This window comes from Colias philodice, chromosome 1, assembly GCF_061535455.1.
Source record: "Colias philodice isolate Cphi_HAF_F1 chromosome 1, ilColPhil1 Martin Lab GWU primary, whole genome shotgun sequence".
Classification (NCBI taxonomy): domain Eukaryota; kingdom Metazoa; phylum Arthropoda; class Insecta; order Lepidoptera; family Pieridae; genus Colias; species Colias philodice.
This window is the reverse complement of record NC_143086.1, coordinates 6,487,979-6,512,434: the sequence shown is the minus strand read 5'-3', so window position 1 is coordinate 6,512,434 and position 24,456 is coordinate 6,487,979. Positions and strand designations below refer to the sequence as shown.

The 24,456-nt window shown below is 33.3% G+C and overlaps 1 long non-coding RNA gene across 1 annotated transcript; it reads right to left on the bottom strand.

Moving 5' to 3' along the window:
• Positions 1–22,246: 22,246 nt before the first annotated feature.
• On the bottom strand, positions 22,247–23,310 carry LOC149491161 (uncharacterized). The gene is made up of 3 exons (XR_016317409.1): positions 23,173–23,310; positions 22,941–23,040; positions 22,247–22,707 (listed from the first exon to the last, which is right to left on the bottom strand). It is a non-coding gene; the product is annotated as an uncharacterized LOC149491161 (long non-coding RNA).
• Between the last annotated feature and the right edge of the window lie 1,146 nt (positions 23,311–24,456).

Sequence of the window (24,456 nt, the reverse complement as noted above, 5' to 3'; positions counted from 1 at the left end):
ATGTTATGTACAACAAACTCCCAAATTAGGCTAATGCGGGGAGTACCATAATTATAGACTATAGAGATTGGCACATATTTATAATCCGTATAATACATATTGGCTCAGTTAAGTTATAACTTTTAATGGAGTGACGCTTCGATTACTGCATGATCATGCATAATAAGATAGTTAGTCTTTACTTTTTAATTTTTATACATAATTATGTTGTTGGTACTTATGCCTTTTATTATGTTAAGTCAAATAATTTATTTTAATAAGTTATAGATTTTACACCGTTTCGTTCTCTATTCATATTATATTTTTTAATATTATGTTTTGCAATTTTGCTGATTTATTAAGATAGTTATTGTTGTACTCGTATGTCTTAGTAACATTCAAACTTTATTACCAATTACCTTATCATAATCTGTAATATGTCGTTATACCTAACTCGCTTTTTATACATTCTTATGTTACATATCTACTTATTAACCCATTGAGCCCCGAACGGCCCGATCGGTCCACGACACAATAGATTTTCTATTGTGTCTGTGATTCCGGGGCCTGAGTTATTAAATAAGTATAATATGTCTATGGTATACTCGGCTTAAATATTTGCAATAGAAATAATATATGATGATCATTTCTTGAGATGTTGAAATAAATTATAATATGGCTAAAACTGAGTTTCAATTACCCTAATAATAATTAATAGACTACAAGCCCGTATATGAAAAAAATATGGGTCAAATGAACCACCAGGGGTCATATCTAGAACGAAAGAAGAGCAAAAAATAATAAGATTCATCACTATGCCGTCACTTGTAAGCTGTCCAACTGAGTGCAGATGAGAATTGAAAAGTACAGGTAGACTCGGTAAATTTTGGTCATATATTTTTGTACGGCATTCTTAACCATCGATAGATCCATTAAAAATAATAAGAAACCGCTCAGTGCCGTACAAAAATGTTGGTCCACCAAGTCGGAATTTTAATCTAATTTCCGAGAGTTACCGGGGGTAAATTTGGTCATTTGACCATGTACGGCATCTGTGTCATACTATTGCTATACTGCTTTTAATCCATTATTCCGCAACGCCGTACAAAAATCATGGGGACAAGGGGAAAAAATCGAGAGTTGTAATCCCCTCTCTTTCCCCACTCCAGGGGGTCATTTGACACAACACGAAATAAATTTATTTTTAAAGTATTTTATGCATAGATAATATTTTTTCATGTGCCGTACATTTTCGTTGGTTCAAAGGGGAAAAATCTGAAAAAGAAAAAATCCATATAACGAAATGTTTGCTTTATATTTTGATAATAAAATATAAATATACATTAATATTAAGAAGCTCGAGGTGGTTAATTATCACCTTGGAAAGTCGGAGTCAAGTGGAATGGACTCCGTTAAATTGATGAACTAATAAAAAAGCTATGAACGAAAAGATGTGAATTATATGCAATCAGCCCATGAATACAGGTAAAGTCACAAGCAAATGCTAGTATTATATACATATTCAAAATGTACAAGTAAAGCGCTTTCAAATGATACCAAACACGGCATATTTATCTTAACTTTATTTTTTTACTCTGTATGTTTTGTCCGCTAGAGGGCGCCACATTAGATTTTGTGAAACCCCATATAGCCTTTAGCTAGCTGGTCGCTGGTTATCCAGTGAACAATTCAGATGCTTCTAATGATATGTTATTTGTCGAATTCTGATAAGTAGTTTAGAAGTTACGAGGGAATAGATGAACATACATACATGACCTGTCAAAACCATAACCCTCCTTTTGCTTTGCCGTAGTTGGGTAAAAATATGTTAATGCCGTACTGTATCAAATGGCCATAAAACACCCTTAAAATTGTAGCTTTCGTCGCTTTCATCAGCCTAAAAGATGTGGTCTGCACAAAAATGTACGGCATCGTTTTTTCCTAATTTATCTATGTTAATACTATTTAAAACAACGAATAAAGTGTAGAAAACTATTATATTTCATTAATCTACGATGTTTAAACTTTAACAAAATTTCTGGTTTTGCATTTCTCTATAACTTTTTTTAGAACAGTTTCTTTTGAACGGCAATACTATACAACAATTTAATTTTACAATATCATGTTAAAAAAAAGTTCCCGTACAGGGTCAAATGACCTTACAGCTCTTTATATCAAGAATTCGATGAAATTAAGATGATTATTGGTATACATTTAAAAGAACAATTATTTTTTGACGGCATTGCTTTTAATAGTACTTTTGAGTGCTAGATAATGTTTTGGAACCGAAGCCGTACTTAGTCAAATGACCCCCTGGAGTGGGGAAAGAGAGGGGATTGCAACTCTCGATTTTTTCGTGTGCGTTACCCAGGCAAAATGTTTTGCTTTAGAGAGATGAGACTTAAACAAATAATTAGTGTATCATGAGGAGCAATTTGTTTACTAATAGCAAAATTTGTTTGAATTGTAGTTTTTAAGTTATTTAAGAAAAACAAATTTTGCTGGAGTAACGTTTGAAACGTTACCCAGGCAAAATCGTCTTTCAAAAATTAGTTTCAGCACGGAACCAAATACATGAATAGATAGCTTTTGTTGCGTAGTAAATGTTTATAAATAGCAAAATTTGTGTGTGGTATAGTTCTTTAGTTATTTAAGATTTTGCTGCGGTAACGTTTTGGGATTTCCCAGATCTCGAAAACGGCTCAACGCAGAAGTTTGAAAAAAATACCAATAAAAGACCTCAATTTGTTTAAATTTGTTTAATCATTAGTTTTTGATTTGGTTGACGTAAACCAATGTAATTAAATGGTTTCAAAAATCAGAAGAAACGGGTTTGCAAGTAAACCAATACACTTATAACCAAATAAACAGCTGTAAAAAATACCCGTGGTTCGACGCTTGTTTACATCAGAAATATTAGATTTCATACTTTACACATTAAGAAGATAAAAACAAATTTGATTTATTTTAGACTGGTCGTACTTTAGCGATCAAATACGCAGTTCCCATAACATTAAGAAACATGGCATACTTTAAACAAATTAAAATGATTCCTGAAAATTCCTTCCTGTTAATTGCAGCTTTGAATTACGGCTCTAATGAAAGTTATCTCAAAAACAAGATTATGTCAGCAATTCTCTAATGAGCCGACCAAATTGAAAAGGTCACATAAAAGCGACCGCACCATACATAAGCGCAACCATCTGAAATGAACAGGATAATATAGATGTTTTGTTAGTACAGTTGAATACAAAAGTTTTCTGGTCAGGTTAGTTAACCCTTATTTCGACAGAGAAGGTGATAGTAAACTTATTAAAATTTTATTGTATAACCTAGTTTCCATGGTTTTTCTAAACCTCCAAAAAAAGAAAAAAAAAATCTACCCCCCACCCTTATGGAGAAAAGCGATGTCCGCCACACCGGACATTATCGAATCTTAGTAAAAATGACTTGTCCGTCCTAGCGGACTTAATCGAATACGTGAAAGAAGTTGCATAGTATAAAGTAAAAGAATATAATAGTAAAAGAGCCTTTATTTTTTATAAAAGTACAAAGAAACTGTGAAAAAAAGTAATCTAAAGGTGAACGTACTACGGGAGGATCTTCAACTACTGCAGTATCTTCTATCTGGGCTCTATACAAAAAGGTACTCTGTTTCCATTTGTAAGAGAGGGAAAGCTTTTGAATTTGTTTGGGTCTCTTTTTTGTCACAACTGATGGTTCTCTGAGTCTTCTTTTTCTATGCACATGTGTTGGCAACGAGGGTAAAGACGATATAGAAGGTAAGTTTGCAAAATTGAGTTCCTGCGACTGGTTCGGGAAAACTTGCTCTATATTTGGACTCAAAGGCGTCGGGAAGTCGTATGTAAAGGTTAGGTAGATAAGAAGTATCTAACAAGTTGATAGGTACTGAGAATAGATGTAATGTTTTGGTAATACCGACAACTCAAATCTTTTACCTTTCATACCATATTTCGACAAGGTCCGCCGTGACGGACAAGCTGTAAGACACAATAAATACAGGTGTTTCGACGAAGTCCGGTGTGGCGGACAAGTGAAAAACTCGATAATTATTAAGAATAACGTAAGCAAAAGCTATGAAATCGTATTATTTGAACGTTAGTAGACTAAATTCACAAAAAACAAATAAAAAATCTACGCAACATAGGCAAAAAATAATATTTTTTAATAAATTACCTGAAAGACTTTCTTAGTGCGCAGTTTCGCCGACATTTTTTCGCCAACTGTCAAACTCTGGGTTATTACACGCAAAATTTATTTTTCTACTAAAATTTGATCGACCTCCCAATAGCTTAGTAGTTTTTTTGTTGCAAAAATAGAATTAGACGGGGCGGTGGATTTTTTTAAAGTACTTGTCCGGTGGTACGGACAAATTCGAAATAAGGGTTAAAATAATAAAATGGTTAAGATTCATTATTTTTATTTAAAAAATCAGTCTCATACAAATTATATGTATTGCTTTGCCTTAGCATTAACATTTTTGAGTTTTGTTACGTGTTACTTAGAGTGAATATTTTAACATTACATGTGACTGCCACAGGTGGATAACCCGTGAACCAATCATTGTCAAAGCGTCGTAACCTTCTTTTAACTTAATGTTGAAATATCCACTCTAAGTAACACGACATAAAGCTCATATTTCAATACCACAGTGTGACTTGAGTTGGAATTGAGTCGGCGTTGTGTGTGTAATGTGCAAAGCACATATTTTAATGTTTTTTTTTACAAAATATGTATTATCGGCTTGCCTATATTTCTTGCCCTTATGAGGGACGGTTTCGAGCATATTCTATAAAAAATGTATATAATCACAAAACTTTTAAATGAGAAAACAACAATATAATAAAAATCTTCCAACAATTATATAAAAAATAAACAACTTTTACACTTATGTACCTATTTAAAAATATAGGAAACAGTACAGTTTTTATCATTAATAACTACTAATATCACTCATAATCACAGATTCGTACCTAATTCAATAAAATTTGTGTGGTCATTGGGACCGTATAAAATTATGTGTTTTATGCTTCCAGTCTCTAACGATTTAATTACCTACACTAATGAATATATAATCAAATGTGGCATTATGGAGTTTTTGCATTTCTGTAGTTTACAGTACAGATCATCGTAACATTCATATTGTTGAGTTTTCGTTCTGTAACAGTATGCTCTGTAATGTCCAATCAATGTGGAACTTGATGGTGGGTCAAAATCAATTACTGCCAAAATCATATACTGTTGGCCATTTAACTCTATATTAATGGGTATATCATTCAGGTTAACAGACATGTCATGTAGTTCGAAGAAAAGTAATGGTTTTAATTCATATGTAAAATATACATTTCCTGTCTCGCATACAGGACACAGTGAAACATTATCATTATTAATACACGATGTGGCAGATTCTTCCAAGAAGTCAATACCCTTTTGTGTTATAATATTTATATTTAAAGATATATATTTACAATCAATTTTCTTTGGTTGTAATGCATTTGAGCATGTGTCATTTGAGCAACACCTCTGTCTGGTGGCAGAAAAGTATATGTTGCTCATGAATACCTGTTCTAAAGTGACATATCACACTAGCGGATTGCGAGCGGTTTCAAAGCGGAGCGGGTGCGCAACGAATACGTTGCGGTTGCGCAGCGAATTCGTTGCGGACGCGTGGCAGATGCGCAACGTTTACGTCGCAGTCATGTACACTCATTAACAAAATGGAATCCGTGCTGGTTGTTACTTATAACTTGTGATAGTATAATAATTATGAGATCATTATTTTTTACGAGTTTCATAACATGTTAATGTTTAGGGTATTGTTTTATCTATTAAATCTTGGTCGAAATGCAATCAGATAACTTAATTGCTCATTAAGAAAGTTCATTAGTGAAATAAATGTTAAAGCTCCTTAACTAAAACAGGGCTATCTTATTATTAGATAAATAGCAGTGAATAGAAAATTTTATCAAGCAACCAGCAACTCACTATCACTTTGCTCATAATTAGGTTCACAAAATCTCTTTATAACATACGTTGCTATGGGAGAGATTATACTGGTCAGTCGTTACATACTTTTGGAATGTATGGTACATTCTAAAAGTCCTAGTAATTCAATTTTATAGCACCTTTTTTTAACAACTCCAGTTGTTATTACATCTTTAGTTAACTGTTAAGTAAGTGCATTTCCACAGTACGGTTAAAAAATTGAGTGCTACAGAAACGATGGAAATATTGAATGGAAGTTAGGCAAGGCGGAAGGGCTGGCTTTTGTGCGAGAGTATACAAAATGACGCGTCCGCAACGAATTCGCTGCGCAACCGCGGCGTGTTCGTTGCGCGCCCGCAACGTATTCGTTGCGCACCCGCTCCGCTTTGAAACCGCTCGCAATCCGCTAGTGTGATATGGCACAAAATCATTGTTATATTACATTCACAACTGATAATATTTTGCTGTGACTTTGTTTTATCAAAAAGGTCAATCAATAGTTTGTCACGAAGTTCATATAATCTTTTGCAAGTTTTTCTCGTATTAGATAATACTTTTATGAATGTTGTTAAATCATCGCTAGCACTATTTAACTTTTCTCTGAAAGCAGGCCTGTCTTGATAAGCTACACCGAATGCTTGCGCGAGGGAATCAAAAGCACAAGTGTTTGTTATAAGTACCCTGTTTTGGTGTACATAAGAATATGCGACGTTACCATTCTGTAATATGTACATATATGGAGGTAGCTTTTTTTGATTTAGGAGTGGGTATGGTAAGTCCCCGCCAGTTTTCAACTTCTATAGGTTTATTTTGAAAAATTGATTGAATATCAAAATCTGACGTATCAGTTAGGTTCTCTTCTTCTTCTTCTTTTTCAACTGACTTCGGTGCAGAATCAGATATAATTAACTCTGCTGAGAATGAATCTCGTTTTTGTTCGTGTTTGTCTCTAATTTTTACTATTTTTCGTGAGAAATACTCATAATTTGTTTTGCGTTTTTCCTTTTTGTTTCTTAGTTTTAAGGCCTGTTCTTCTTTGTTCTTAGTATTCTCGTGTAAAATTTGACTAGAGCTTAATTTTATGGTTCCGTTAATAAAACTATAATGTTGTATAAGAAATTCGTCTAACCGGACGCGTTCAACTTTGGTCTCAAAATATATAGTTTTGATGTCCTTAAAATGATTTTCTACATTTGAGCTGCTGGCATAGTCTTTGGCTCCAGGAATATAATCAGTCATAATATTGCCCCACAAAGGTAATTTTTTCAAAAGTCTTTTAAGAGTGTTGTTAATTTCCGGCAAAAAAAAACATTTTTCATTGGTGTAGATTCAATTAACTGTAAATATAATAGTTCTGTATTCATAATGTCATCATAATATTTTATCAAAGGCATAGGGCCACCGTGTTGCTCACTCTCTTCATCTTCTGTTACAAAATATATTTCTTCGGAACTGTCCTCTCTTTCATTCTTTTCAATTTCGTCTGTGTGTCTTAGATATGTTTTTATTTGGTCGCTCAATCGTTTCAATGCTTGTTCACATTTCGATGCCGTATAATCAAGATCGGTACTTATATATTCATGAAGAGAAAGTGTGATTACATCTTTAATAATTAGTTTTACTTCGTCATAAAAATTTAAATATAATTTAATTTTATAATTTATACATTAAAAACTATTAAAAAATCGGCTTCACGAATAACGTTTTTCTGCTTAACTGTACAAAACATCGGTTACCAAGCTGCTAATTTGCGAAGATTACCCGTACGTACGGTGCAGTCGCTTTTACGTGACCTTTTCAATTTGGTCGGCTTATTAGAGAATTGCTGACATATTCTTGTTTTTGAGATAACTTTCATTAGAGCCGTAATTCAAGGCTGAAATTAACAGGAAAGAATTTTCATGAATCATTTTAATTTGTTTAAAGTATGCCATGTTTCTTAATGTTATGGGAACTGCGTATTCGATCGCTAAAGTACGACCAGTCTAAAATAAATCAAATTTGTTTTTATCTTCTTAACGTGTAAAGTATGAAATCTAAAATGTCTGCTGTAAGTAAACAAGCGTCGAACCACGGGTATTTTTTACAGCTGTTTATTTGGTTATAAGTGTATTGGTTTACATGTAAACCCGCTTCTTCTGATTTTTGAAACCATTTAATTACATTGGTTTACGTCAACCAAATCAAAAACTAATGATTAAACAAATTTAAACAAATTAAGGTCTTTTATTGGTATTTTTTTCAAACTTCTGCGTTGAGCCGTTTTCGAGATCTGGGAAATCCCAAAACGTTACCGCAGCAAAATCTTAAATAACTAAAGAACTATACCACACACAAATTTTGCTATTTATAAACATTTACTACTCAACAAAAGCTATCTATTCATGTATTTGGTTCCGTGCTGAAACTAATTTTTGAAAGACGATTTTGCCTGGGTAACGTTTCAAACGTTACTCCAGCAAAATTTGTTTTTCTTAAATAACTTAAAAACTACAATTCAAACAAATTTTGCTATTAGTAAACAAATTGCTCCTCATGATACACTAATTATTTGTTTAAGTCTCATCTCTCTAAAGCAAAACATTTTGCCTGGGTAACGCACACGAAAAAATCGAGAGTTGCAATCCCCTCTCTTTCCCCACTCCAGGGGGTCATTTGACTAAGTACGGCTTCGGTTCCAAAACATTATCTAGCACTCAAAAGTACTATTAAAAGCAATGCCGTCAAAAAATAATTGTTCTTTTAAATGTATACCAATAATCATCTTAATTTCATCGAATTCTTGATATAAAGAGCTGTAAGGTCATTTGACCCTGTACGGGAACTTTTTTTTTAACATGATATTGTAAAATTAAATTGTTGTATAGTATTGCCGTTCAAAAGAAACCGTTCTAAAAAAAGTTATAGAGAAATGCAAAACCAGAAATTTTGTTAAAGTTTAAACATCGTAGATTAATGAAATATAATAGTTTTCTACACTTTATTCGTTGTTTTAAATAGTATTAACATAGATAAATTAGGAAAAAACGATGCCGTACATTTTTGTGCAGACCACATCTTTTAGGCTGATGAAAGCGACGAAAGCTACAATTTTAAGGGTGTTTTATGGCCATTTGATACAGTACGGCATTAACATATTTTTACCCAACTACGGCAAAGCAAAAGGAGGGTTATGGTTTTGACAGGTCATGTATGTATGTTCATCTATTCCCTCGTAACTTCTAAACTACTTATCAGAATTCGACAAATAACATATCATTAGAAGCATCTGAATTGTTCACTGGATAACCAGCGACCAGCTAGCTAAAGGCTATATGGGGTTTCACAAAATCTAATGTGGCGCCCTCTAGCGGACAAAACATACAGAGTAAAAAAATAAAGTTAAGATAAATATGCCGTGTTTGGTATCATTTGAAAGCGCTTTACTTGTACATTTTGAATATGTATATAATACTAGCATTTGCTTGTGACTTTACCTGTATTCATGGGCTGATTGCATATAATTCACATCTTTTCGTTCATAGCTTTTTTATTAGTTCATCAATTTAACGGAGTCCATTCCACTTGACTCCGACTTTCCAAGGTGATAATTAACCACCTCGAGCTTCTTAATATTAATGTATATTTATATTTTATTATCAAAATATAAAGCAAACATTTCGTTATATGGATTTTTTCTTTTTCAGATTTTTCCCCTTTGAACCAACGAAAATGTACGGCACATGAAAAAATATTATCTATGCATAAAATACTTTAAAAATAAATTTATTTCGTGTTGTGTCAAATGACCCCCTGGAGTGGGGAAAGAGAGGGGATTACAACTCTCGATTTTTTCCCCTTGTCCCCATGATTTTTGTACGGCGTTGCGGAATAATGGATTAAAAGCAGTATAGCAATAGTATGACACAGATGCCGTACATGGTCAAATGACCAAATTTACCCCCGGTAACTCTCGGAAATTAAATTAAAATTCCGACTTGGTGGACCAACATTTTTGTACGGCACTGAGCGGTTTCTTATTATTTTTAATGGATCTATCGATGGTTAAGAATGCCGTACAAAAATATATGACCAAAATTTACCGAGTCTACCTGTACTTTTCAATTCTCATCTGCACTCAGTTGGACAGCTTACAAGTGACGGCATAGTGATGAATCTTATTATTTTTTGCTCTTCTTTCGTACTAGATATGTCCCGTGATGGTTCATTTGACCCATATTTTTTTCATATGCGGGCTTGTAGTCTATAATATTTCTAATTCATTTACGTATCAAATACAATGATATCCTTTATTTTCTTATAATATCCCAGTGAATTATATCTTAGATAAAAATATGAATACGTGTTTATTGGGCGTCCATGCTCCATAAATTACGTGAGGTGTAAGGGGGGGAGGGGGTCGAGTCAAATCTCATCTAATCTTACGTTGGAGAGGGGGCGGTCTCGGCAAATATCACGCAATTTTTTTTTCTGACATTTGACAATTCCGGACTTTAAGGCAATTACACGGTTCAACGACCTTAATGATTCTGTCACTACATTTGAATTTGTTTTTTTAACCGCCCTCTATAATATACATCGTTGTTGAAGTAAAAGTGGCCAAAGATTATGGAATTGTACACTGTATCGTAATGTGTTAGTGGTTTCTACCTAATTTTGTTTTCTCTGAGAGGCTGTAACATATTACATTTATTAATAGTAAATATTGTGTACTATGTATGTTGTAAATGTAATGTAGGAAGACTCATCTTTCAACATTAACCGTTATGAGCAAAGTCTCTACTACATGACCCATTCTGGAGATTATTTTTTATGCCGACCTCTAATGTCAAGTCAATCACTAGTGCCATCTGTTAATGCCATCCAAAAATAATGTATCTATATCTATATAGATAACAGCTGCTACTGTTTAAATATCTAGCTGAACCTTTACACCAGTAGCAAAGATTAAGCTAGATATTTAACAGTAGATACTACAAAGTAAAGAGGTTTCGTATATAAAACAACATACGAAACCTCTCTATTTGTAGTATTTACTGTTAAATATCTAGCATAACCATTGCTACTGGTGTAAAGGTTCAGCTAGATATTAAAACAGTAGCCGTTCTTAGCAAGAAATAATTTTAGGTGATGAAAAAAAAACAAGTTCGATATTTTATTTATTACATTTATTAAATTTATTATGCTTCACATAATATGCTTGTGCTGCCAGTTTGATTTCATCCTCACCATCATATTTGATTTTGCCTGATAATATCCTATTGATTGTACGGCACCAACTATATATTAAAACATTAGCTACCGTGTTATTAAAATATTTTTTTAATTGATCTTCATGATAATTACAAGTAAACGGGTACCATTCTACCATTATATCAGCAAGCATGTAAATTTTATCCTTATGTCTTTTGTCAAAAGATTATTTCTTACGCCTTTAATCAGATGGGGAACATCAAACAACGGAACTATTTGTTTGCCACTTACTTCTATTATACTGTGTCGCCACTCTTTGTTTTGCTGGAAGTATTTTCTTTTTGTTTCTTCAATCATTTCATTGATTGCAGCTACATTTGTGGCGCTTTGGTCACAAACTGTACACAAAACATTTAAACCTGTCCTCTGAACATACCTGATAATATTCAGGGTTATTTCCTTTAAATTACTTTTCTTTAAACAACTGGTTAAGTAATATGCCACTGGCTGTTTAAAATTTTTTCTAATACCATTGACCATGTATACTAGGACATGATCAGCAAAGGTTTTGCTGCCCCAAGCAAAACCTTTTAGTTTGTCTTTGGCCGCGTCGTAGTGGTTATCGACATCTCGTCGAATATTAGACAGCATAGTCGATCTTGGGGAGACAAGGCTTTCACTGTTTCCTTCATTTTTAAAAATACTGCTTTGTTCATTCCACTTTCTATCTCCACTTTTGCCAGTAATCTTTTCAAGGCTTTTGCCGAGGGTAAACAAAAATATGAAGCTAGCAAGTAGCAATGTATAGCACTCAGGGCTTCTTTTATACATTGAAAGTGATAATACTTTCTCCTTCAATGTAAATTTTCTCCCTTTCGATTTTTTGTAGCTTTCCCTACATTGCATTTTAGTAAAAATTTTGACAGCAAGTGTCATATTTGCTGTCACTTTTTCTAGAGCTCGGTCCATGATCATTTTCGAAGCGCTAGCAAGTCTTGTTTTGAAGTTGTGGCTCCTTTTGCGTAGTCGTTGGAGTTCTGTCTGCAGGTTTTTCAATTTTCTTCTGCTTGTTTGCAGCTGCTCCCGTATGAGAGGTGGCGCAGACTCCGTATATTTGGTTTCTGAAATAAAACATTTACATGTTAATCAACTGGAATACCACTCTGTACCCCAATATTTGATTTATTTATTTGACTGGTCTGTTGGTCTAGTGGTTAGTGACCCTGACTGCTAAACTGGAGGTCGTGGGTTCGATTCCCACCCAGGACAAATCTTTGTGTGATGAGCATGATCATTTGTTCTGTCTCTGGGTGTTATTTATCTGATTTATGTATGTATTTAGAAATATATAAGTATGTTTATTAGTTGTCTGATCACCATAACACAAGCTCTTCTTGATGCTTGCTTACTTTGGGATCAGATGGCCGTGTGTGAGTTGTCCGGAGATATTATTATATTAAATTTCTTTATTACACGCATGTGTTGCACAAATTTGCAAGTTGATATACAAAACTTTTAATAATAGTAGGAAACTTTGAAATTTGTTACACAGTATGCACTCTTAATGGTTTACTGTGGGGCAAAATCTGAAACCTTATAGGATACACACATACATATACTAAAGCCACCATCCCATTGAGGTAGGCAGAGAACAAAGAGTGCCACTTGCTACAATCTTGACATATTTCCCTTGCTACCTTTTGCATACATGCTTGATGCACTACTATAGGATTCACTTATTAAGTAAGTTTATATTATGTGGGTAGTGACATATTAAGAAAACACAGCATTACTGCACTATTCCAAACGGAGGATGTCGTAAATAAAAAAAAGGCAAATATCATCACTGCAAGATAAGGAAACCTTGAAACCAAAGCCTATGCCAACATGTGTAGCCAGTGTAGTATAATAGGCCAATTTCCGTCCAAATATAGGGAGCCCCTACCCAACAGTGAGAAATTTATGCTATGAAGTTATTTTATTATCATAGTGGCTACGGCCATCATTGCACTCCTTTATCCCACTGATATACTCACTTTTATTCTTCAAAACTGCTTTGTCTGACTGTATACAGTACGAATGTTCTGCTATTATTGCGTTTTGAGAGATGGAACCTGAAACAACAGCATGCCATTATTTACAATAATGTTGAATAACAAATAAAATTATGTCAAGTTATAATATGATAAATGGTCAATTATATCCAAATTTATATCAAACTATCTGAGCCCGTGACTTCGTTCGCATGGAATTCGAAAAAAGGGCGACAAACTCATTATTTGCGGTTGGTACAGTAGCTGTTTCTAGCAGTTAAACCGCAAAATTAAGTTTGTTTTGCATTGTTCATAGAGGTAGCTTTCACAATGTGAAAATAAAAGTAGTCTTAGAAGTGTACCTGTAACTGTTTCAGTTGAAGCTTCTGGAAGTGACAGTGTCACCTGTGGTAATGAATTATCTAAATCAGGAGCAGGCACAGTAACCACTTGTGTTGAAGATAAATCACCTGCAACAGTGAAAAATTTAAATTATATATGTGGTTACATCAGGATGGGTACCTTAACATTATCCACTATGCAACTATGATATGTAGGCAGTGAAATTACTAGCATGTGATACTGAAGAACTTATACCTCTAGGTGGTCACCACTTACCATCCACCAAGGGCAATAAAAAAACTACTACCTACTCATGGGCGTAGCCACGGTGGGGCAGGGTGGGGCACTTGCCCCACCCTGGCTCTGGCCTGGAAAGTACCTAACCAAATCTAAAAAATTAAATTAAATTATCTAAGTACCTACTGACTAAAAAACTTAGTATCCGTAAGAAAATTCACTCTCGAAAGTCGTCACACAAAAAAAATGCGATCTAAACAAAAAACTTGCGCACGATTCACCCCATGCGCGTTAACAAACGTAATCCTTTTGTTTTTTTGTTTGTGTGTTTTTGGCCGATATCTCGGAAACTATCCACTTAAAGGCAAAAGTTATTATGACTTTTTTGTAGAAAGTAAAATTTCGCATCTTTTATTCCTTGTAAACTTTTTTGTAAAATGTACCGTTTACTATTTATGGCCCATTTAATGAACCGTTTTATCGTTTTTGGCTTATAACACTTAATATTGGATTAATCAATAAAATACATCTTTCCTTTTTTAAGCTTACTCTATTCTCTACAACTTTTGTTTGAAACTTTTTTTTAGGGTTCCGAACCTCAAAAGAAAAAACGGAACCCTTATAGGTTGTTGTTGTCCTATGTTGTTGTCACTATGTTGTCCGTCTGTCTGTCTGACTGTCAACACCCTTTTTCTCAAGAAAGCGTGGAGGTATCAAGCTGAAATTTATATCGAATACTCAAGTCTACAGTCCCTTGAAGCTGTGAAAGCCAACGCAATCAAAAGATACAGCCGTTTTATGCTGCAAATTATCGCAAATTTCGACATTCGCAAGGGAATCAAAACCTACACTGTACTTCCCGTGAACACAGTCTTGAAATTTGGTAAAAAGCAATGTCTTATAGCACAGAGAAAGGAAAAATTGCTAAAACGTACATACATACATTTTAGAGTTACAACATAATAAAAAGTAGGTTTGTTGGGACTTGGGGCCCTCGGTGCGCGATTCAGACTCGCACTTGGCCGGTTTTATTTGTAATGCCCACAATTTTTGAGTTATTTAATGTTCAATGTTGGATTACCGGGCTTAAAATAAAGAATTTCAAGGTATGCATACCATATAATGCTACAAATTCAACAAACTTATTAAAAATATGTCCTGTAGTACTTCCAAATTAATAGTTTATTTCCTTACCTGTCATAGTAAGACTTTTAAAATATTTCATTTTATTATATTTCGTACAACTAAATAATATTGAGTATATTATTTTATATTCTGATGCAAAAGTAAAATAGAAGTAAACGAAAAGAGTTTATTTAGAAAAATGTGTAAAATTTTATATAAAAAAATCTAAATTTTATCAAAATCCAAATGCATTGGATATCTCGTCTTCGTCTTCATTACATCCTTAAAAAAGCTTTAAGGCTCCCGCGTCACCCGCCGAGCGCCGACATTACAACTCAAAAAGTATGGACACTAGAAAAGTTTCAAACAAAAGTTGTCGAGAATAAAGTTATCTTAAAAAATGGGTAGATGCATTTTGTTGATTAATCCAATATTTTGACAGTAATTATTAGCCAAAAACGATAAACCGGTTCATTAAATGGGCCATAATTCGTGAACAGTAAGTTTTACAAAAAAGTTTACAGGATGTAAAAGATGCGAAATTTTACTTTCTATAAAAAAGTCGATATAACTTTTGCTCTAAAGTGGATAGTTTCCGAGATATCGGCCAAAAACTTTTCTTTAAGATTACGAGCGAAGACCTGGATCTGTCAGCATTTTGTGTTTTTATGGTCAGTAAGTGACCCTAAACTTCCCGTGAACCCCGAATCGTGAAATTTTGTATTAAGTAACGTCTTATAGCGCATATAAAGGAAAAATTGCGAACCCTTTAGGTTTTGATTCCCTTTCAAATGTCGAAATGTGTGAAAATTTGCTTCAAGAATTCGTTTTTTTCCTTTTAAGGTTCCGAACTTCGAAGCCCTAAAAATTAACCGGGACTAGACTTAGGATAAAGTTGCTAGTTACATTTTTTTTTTGCCCCACCCTGAGCCTATGGCTAGCTACGCCCATGTACCTACTTACGGCCGAAATTAATATTCAATCCAATCTAATATCTGCAGATTTTCGATCGAAAATGTGATCCGGATTTTAAGTTACGTGTGCCAATAAACAATCCGTGGATCGAAATTGCAATCTCAAAAACCAATGTATCTGTGGGAGGACGGATCACAGATTCACAGATTACAGATAGACCTTTAGAGCGTTTTCACATTATCCGATCCGATATCGGATATCGGAAGCCGATAGCCGATATCCGATATCGGAGGGAAGTAAAATGTATGAAATATGTGCCTGTCTTTCACATTGTCCGGTCCGATATATCGGATATCGGAGCCGACACCGATATTCCCAGTGGCTATCGGACGATAATGTTCAGTGTTGCCAACTCAATTTTCGAAAAGGCAGTATACCAACAGCAAAAAAGCACTAGTTTGTGTATTTTCAGTCTTATAGGGCGCTCAATCTTTAAAAAAATTCTTTGCTTTTAACCTAAAACCCTTTCTATTAAAAGAAACCTTTTTTTTTATTAAGAAAACACACATTTAAGTATTTATAGGCATTTAAAATACGATTTATACGGCAGGTATTTTTATTTGCCGTATTAAAATATACGACAATTGGCTTAACTGAAGTAAACAAAAATATATTGCATTCTTAAATTCAAATATCTATCTTCGAAAACATTAGTGTCTATCATCTTTATTTTATCTCATTCTGCCTCGCTCCTCCTCCTACTCGGATGTTGGTTGTGCTATTTATTGTATTGTTGTCATTGAGTGCTTTGTTTTTAACCGACTTCAAAAAAAGGAGGAGATTACACACTGATTTTATTTTTATTTTGAATTTACAACAAAGAATACAAAGTTTGAAAACTCTTAATTCTAAAATAATTGTTTATGACAATAAAATAATTTATGTATCTTTACTTACAGGACATTACAACAATCATATTACAAATATATTTGAACGAGTGACAATATTATTTTAGGATATTACAGTGCAAGTTACAGTGTAATAAGAAAAAGAAAAGAAAATGTGAACAAAGATTGTATCACTTAATAAATTTATCATAGGTACTACATGAACTTTTATAAATGTATGTAGTGAAAAAATGACTAAATGACTAGTACGTCTTGCTAAAAATACATTTACATTTTGAAAGGTATTTACTAATATGTATTACCATAGACAAATATAAATTATATTCGTCCATGGTATTACTAAAACTATTAACTAATACTAGGTTGTAGTAGGTATTTATATAAATTTATTTAATTTATATTGTGTTAACATAAGTATATTATGTTATACAAATGACCGATATCAAAACTATTTAGTAAATAGCACATCTAAATAAACATTTTACTTTTCTTTTTTGAAGTTGTTTTTCTTTATCGTAGTTATTTTAAATGTACATGTACAACTATGATTTATAACATTTGATTTTTTTTTTTTTAATTATACCTTTTTTTATCAACTGGCAATTTAGTTTAGTTTTCTCTAAAAATTTCTGGCAACACTCATGATGATATCGGAACGATTTTATCGGACAATGTGAAAGGGCAAATTGTATCCGATATCGGATATCGGCTATCGGCGTCCGATATCCGATATCGGATCGGATAATGTGAAAACGCTCTTAGGATAGACCTCTGTTCGAAAATGGCAGTTTGAGCGTGTGCGTGTCAATAACATATCGTCGGTTAAATAGAAAAATGACCTTATTCAAAAAGTACAAATTTTACAGTACAACCGTTAGAATTTTTTAGTTTCATTAAAATTCGTTTTTCTATAAAAGTGTTATATTTACATAGAAGTGTCATATATCATTTAGAAGGTATTTACGAGGGGTTTTAGGTGGTGTGTGTGTTAATTATTTATTTTAGAAATAGAATCATTTCTAGCAAGAAGTGTCTTTTTTCTACATAAAAAAAAAATATGACAAGCACGGATTTTCTAAAAAAGATGAGAGTCGTATTTGGTTTTTAACGGCTCTTTATCTTCTGCATTATTATAAGCTGCGCAATCCTCACATTGATCCTTTTTTGGAGACCAAAATGAAATATTGAACTCTCTCTTCTTCTTCTTCATCTTTTCTTGTACTTCCTTCGCGAATATATCTGTACTTCGGTTTAATTGCAGTTACATGTTTATTGATAAATTGACGTTGCTTATCTAAATCTCCCAGTTTCCAAAAATTCATAAAAATAAGTTGCCTCTTCTCCTCACTAATCTTGTTATAACATTTCAGTTTACATTTTTCAGTACATGTTGGTTTCATTTGTCTTTCTGGCATTGGTTTTTGTGACTTCGATGTCGATATATACGCTTTTCCACAACTTCTTAATAGCTTAGCTTTATTTTTTCTCCATTCTTCAGGAACAGCTTTTCTTTTTCTGCCCTTCTTCGCTTTATCATTTCCATCCTGAACTGTATTATCATTAATTGTAGCGGTTTCATCCTCCGAAGATGATGACACTGCAAGATCTTCGCGTAGTACAAAATCCGGGTCATTATCTGTATCGTCAGGCGAGAAGTCATTTTGACTATCAGGTATGGAGTTGGAACAACTATCGTCATCATCAGAGGATATATCCGATTCCGATATTATTATATTGCTTGAAATCTTGGAATGGAGAACGTCAGTACTTTCTTCTGATACTGAATCACTTACGGGAGTTCGCACAATAATCCTACTAGGCCCAGGTTGATCAATCGGCAGGTATGGAGTAATTTGTGAATCCGAAAAAGAATTTTTGCTAATAAGATTCGACGTCTGAACATTGTTATTCAAATTATTCAATGGAGTGCGTATGGAATGAAAATCAGTTTGCAGTGGCTCTACGTTAATAATCTCGCAAAATTTGGATGTGGATACTATGTTTGATGGTTCTATATTCTCTGTAGCTGAGATATAGTCCTGGACATCTACTTCAGATACGTTAGTTATCTGTTCTTCATTCTTCTCAAGATTATTTTCAGAAACATAATCATTTTTATCATTTTTTCACCACGCTTCATCCTAAAACAAAGAATTAAACTAATCAAGCCAATTGATGTAATATAATTTTAAATTGTAAAATATGATTTACGTTTTGATACCACGTCTGCTAAAACAGACACAAATAAAAAACCGGAAAAGTACGAGTCGGACTCGCCCATGAAGGGTTTTAAGAACCTCCAGGTAAATTTAAAGACCTATCCGATTAAATAATTCCGTTTTTCGGTTTACAGAATACATCTACCTACAAAGTTTCAACTGTGTAATCCTTATAGTCTCGGAATAAAATGGCTGTGGCATACGAGACAGACAGACAATCATGACGAATCTTTATGGGTTTCGTTTTTTGCCATTCGGCTACGGAACCCTAAAAAGTATAATAAATATAAAAATGATATAAAAATTATAAAATAATAGAATCAACAAATCCTAATCCTTACTAATATTATAAATGTGAAATGAAATTAACTCTGTCTGTCTGTCTGTCTGTCTGTCTGTCGGTCTTTTCTTCACGCCTAAACTACTGAACCGATTTGTGTGAAATTTGGTACAGACATAGTTTGGAACTTGAGAAAGTACATAGGATAGTTTTTATTACAAAAAAAAAATATTCCGGACATATAGCGCCCTCTATTGGTCAAAACAAAATACTGCCGAAAGTAACTTTTCCCCGCGAACGAAGTCGCGGGCAAAAGCTAGTAGTATAATAATTATTAACTTGTACTTTTAACGCTAAGATCTCATAAAATGCGTTTAATTTTACAAGATACACGACATTTCTTTACAAAATCCATACAAAAAGTATTTTTCATAAACAAACACAGTCATATTAAAAATTATGACATTTTTCTGATAAACTTCATGCAACTAAATGTGCAAAAACTATATAGAAAAATGTAATTTGTCCAAATATGTCATGTTTCAGTAACTCCATTTCACAAAACGTAGTCACATTTTTAAAAATGACCTTTTTCTATTTAAGATATTGTCATAGTTGGAGTTCAATTTCAAAGTAACAAGGTAATTTCTCAAAGAAATACATTTTTCTATAATATTTCTTACCTTTTATAGTCTTACCAAACACAATTTTTTAAGAAATGTCACTTTTCTTCAAAAACGCACGTGTGTTCAGTGTCGTGGCCGGTGGCAAATGACAGAGGGACATTTTTCTACAATCATAATGGCGGATGACCACAGAGAATCGAAATGACACTTGCGACATCTAGTGAACTTAGCGTGAACTTTTTAAAGTGTCGTTTTTACATATAAAAGAATCATATAAGTAGACTCGTTTTAGGTGATAATCTTATTTTCCAAAAAATTTGAAAAATGTCATTTTTCCATTTAATCGACGATATCTCTCGCGTTTGACGTTTCGATCGATCGGCGTAAACAATCCTTATTCTTGATCTAGACTTTCCTCAGATTCTAGGGTTGAATCTTTAGATTTTATTCGTAAAACGTAATGGATTTGGCAATATTCTCGAGTTCTAGTGATAGTGACAGTGATATGGAAGTCCTAGCTCAATTATCAGACTGGGATACAGATACCGACAATGATGCTGGTGAACAGTCACGTCGTGCTTCTGTGCGAAGAATGAAAAGGGTGAACTACATGCAGAGTCTGGATGATGCAGAGTTTACCTTTAGGTTTAGGTTATCGAAATCAGCAGTAAACTCTCTGTTGACAGAAATTATGCCTGCTGTCCGTGTAAAATCTTCAAGGTGGGTTAAAAATAATTATATCTTAAAAACTGCATTAATCGTATACCTACTTAAATTTAACAATATCTATTCCAGAAACCATGGAGTCTCACCACTGCATCAATTGCTGCTGACCTTAAGGTTTTATGCATTAGGCACAATGCTGATTTCTGTGTCTGCCTTTGTGGGAGTATCAAAGTCAACAGCAGGCAGAATAGTCCGGGATATTTCATATGCAATAGCCCACTTATATGATAAATACATTTTTGTGCATCAAAGAAGTGCAGAAAAATTTTATGATATTGCAGAGTTTCCCAGAGTTCTTGGAGCTATTGATTGCACTCACATACGTATACAGTCACCATGTATGTAATTATAATTTTATCTGCATTTTGTTTAATCATTGCTTGTAAATTTCTTGTCTACTAATATAAAAATTTTCAGGTTTATTAATAGGTGAGGAATTTAGAAATCGGAAAGGTTACTTTTCATTAAACATTCAAGGAGATTTGAGACTGATGAATGTGGTTGCTCGCTGGCCGGGTTCCACCCATGATGCAACAATTTTCAATAATTCCATTCTGAGAGGTTTTGTATTATGGTTTACTAGAAATTTTGTTAATGATTAATGAACAATTTAATTTTAATTCAACATTCTTACAGCTCAGTGTGATGCAGGACAGTATGATGGCCGCTGGTTACTTGGAGATAGTGCCTATCCAAATCGAAGTTACCGACTCACACCACTCTTGAACCCTAGTTCTGAAGCTGAACACAGGTACAACGAAGCACACATTAGGACCAGAAATACAATTGAAAGGTAATATTCCATGTAATTCTTATTCATAAACATTCAATATCAGTGGTGAAATAGTTATATTCTGTTTTGTCTTTGTTTATCAACAGTTATTTGATAGTCGAAGGAAAGAGACAAAACAGTTAATAGCTATTCCGGCACTTTTGAACATTTATGAATAAGGTGGTAAATATATTATTTAAATTTATTCATATGTTCAACCTTAATAATAATTAGTATTATTTGGTTTAAATTAATGTTTTAACCAAAACATTCTAGGACGTTTGGAGTGTGGAAAAGAAGATTTCCTGTTGTGGCTCTCAAGTCTCACACTGCGGGTTTCATTGCCTGTTGCCCAGTCAATAGTTATTGCCACTGCAGTGCTTCATAATATTTGTAGGAGTAACAGTATAGAAGAAGTTCCTCCTGAGGTTGACTTGGACATTCCTACAAATAGTAACAATGAAGGAAATAATTCAAATATGGAAGTCCAAGATGTACAAACAAGAGCAGATCTTATAAATAATTATTATTTTGTGTTATAATATTAATATTAATTATTATTTTAGTATAAAGACTTAGTATAAATATAGTTGTGATTGTTATTTATTGTCCATTGTTTGTAATAATTATTATGTAGTAGATACACAAGTTATATTCAGTTCCAATTATTGATTACTTTGATTACTGTGTATAGTAGTTAATAATTGCAAAGTATATTTAAGTTAATCTTAACATGTATGTATTCTTTTAAATTTTTATTTCCTTTGTTATGAGGTTTGTATGTGCCTATACATACCTATTGATCTTTCAAAAAGTGTAGTTACAGAACCTACTCACAATAAATATAAAATGTAGTATTTTTAATTTTGAAATAAAAGAATAGACTATAGTATTGAAATATTTTATTTTTTATTCACATAGAAATAAAAATTCCATAATAATGAATTCATACACCATCTGTATGCTACCAAAAAACTATGATTAGATGCTATCATAATAATATTATTACAGAATTAAAAAAAAATAGAAAATGAAAAATTGAGAAGGTACATATAAAATAAATAATAATTATAAAAACAATACATCTCTTGGTAGGTCTTGTGTTTATATTTATTAATAAATGAAAAAATTATTGAGTATAATATTATTATAGGTATACTTGATTTGGTTTTCAATTTTTCATTTACCACCTCTAAGTTTTTCAATTTCTAATTTCAATTTTTCATTCTGTAATAAAATAAATTCTTTCTTAGCATCTAAGCATTGTTTTTTGGCAGTATAATATTCTGCTATTGCTAAATTTCGAGCAGAACTACTGCCATCCGTACTTTTGAGTTTCTTCTTACCTGCAAACCAAATTAATTTTTTTATTACACAAGTTATAATACTTTTCATCTTAAGCCTACTATCATCTTAAGGCTAGGATTAAGGTTCTTTCAAAAGAGAAAGGATGCTCCCCAATACATTTTTGTAAAACCATCACCTGTCAAATATGATTAGTTCAGAGAATTAATCTGTTTTCTATCAATGCAAAGCTCAAACCACTGGACAGGATGGATTACGCTAATATTTGACCTACCAAATGGCACAACAAAGCCGCTTGCAGTACTCCCCAGTAAATCGGCCACTCTGTCCAGAATGTCATCCGGGGGAATGTACTCTGGAATGCCACCACCAGTCTGTGAAAATAATAAACTGATGTACTTACTATGTACTAAATTACTTAACTTTATATGTAATAAGTTTAAAAAAATATGTAATAAGTACCTATAATTTCAAACAAAGGTGAAAATTTTTTCTATAACACTTACTTGGATGCGATTCATCCTAATTTTTGTGCTGCGTTTACGAGCAAGTTTCTTTAAATTTTCCCACTTTAAACGCAGCTGCTGGGGTGATCGACGACAAACAGAGGCGGTGGCATTAAATTTGTGTGTCAGGCTGACCCACTCCTCATTTTTAGGGTTCCGTAGCCAAAATGGCAAAAACGGAACCCTTATAGTTTCGTCATGTCCGTCTGTCCGTCTGTCCGTCTGTCCGTCTGTCACAGCCGATTTACTCGGAAACTATAAGTACTACAGTGATGAAATTTGATGGGAATATGTGTTGTATGAACCGCTACAAAAATATGACACTAAATAGTAAAAAAAAGAATTGGGGGTGGGGCCCCCCATACATGTAACTGAGGGATGAAATTTTTTTTTTCGATGTACATACCCGTGTGGGGTATCAATGGAAAGGTCTTTTAAAATGATATAAAGTTTTCTAAAAAACATTTTTCTTAAAGTGAACGGTTTTTGAGATATCAGCTCTCAAAGTCGTAAAAAGTATGTCCCCCCCCCTCTATTTTTATAACTACGGGGTATAAAATTCTAAAAAAAATAGAGGTGATGCATGCTAATTAACTCTTTCAACGATTTTTGGTTTGATCAAAGTATCTCTTATAGTTTTTGAGATAGGTTGATTTAACTGTAATTTATTATATTTGCTGCTACGGAACCCTTTGTGCGCGAGCCCGACTCGCACTTGGCCGGTTTTATTCATCTTGTTGCTGGCGGCGTTTGTTGTTTTAGACAAAATTATTGAGCTACTCTCAATTAAGCCCAGCAATAATTTTGTCTCATCCTTCGTCAGAGGTTTGCCTCGAACCTAAAATAAACAGATATTCTTACAAAAAATGCGTTCGAACATATTTGGCGTCACCACCAAGAAACAAAATTATTAATGGTACGGATGCGTAAAAGTCACTTACCACTTCAGAGTCCATTGCTATTTAACAAAATAGATGCAATATCTATGTAAATCAATGAATATAATTTAACAAAATGATCAGAAAGTTTATATAAAAGTTATGAACAGAAATCGGAACCAATACAACTAAAAAGAGCGTCCTGCGTCAGTAGAAGCTAGAAGGCGTTTTGGCGGGCATGTCATCTGTCAAAATTCAAAAACAGGCAGGCGTGACGTTCCGTTTTATACCGATCTTTTAGGATTTATCACATTTAAAATTGGTAATAAATAATAATATAATCTGTATAAAACTCCAAGAGCCCAATAAATACATCAAAAGTAAAAAGTAGGTACCAAATAATTAT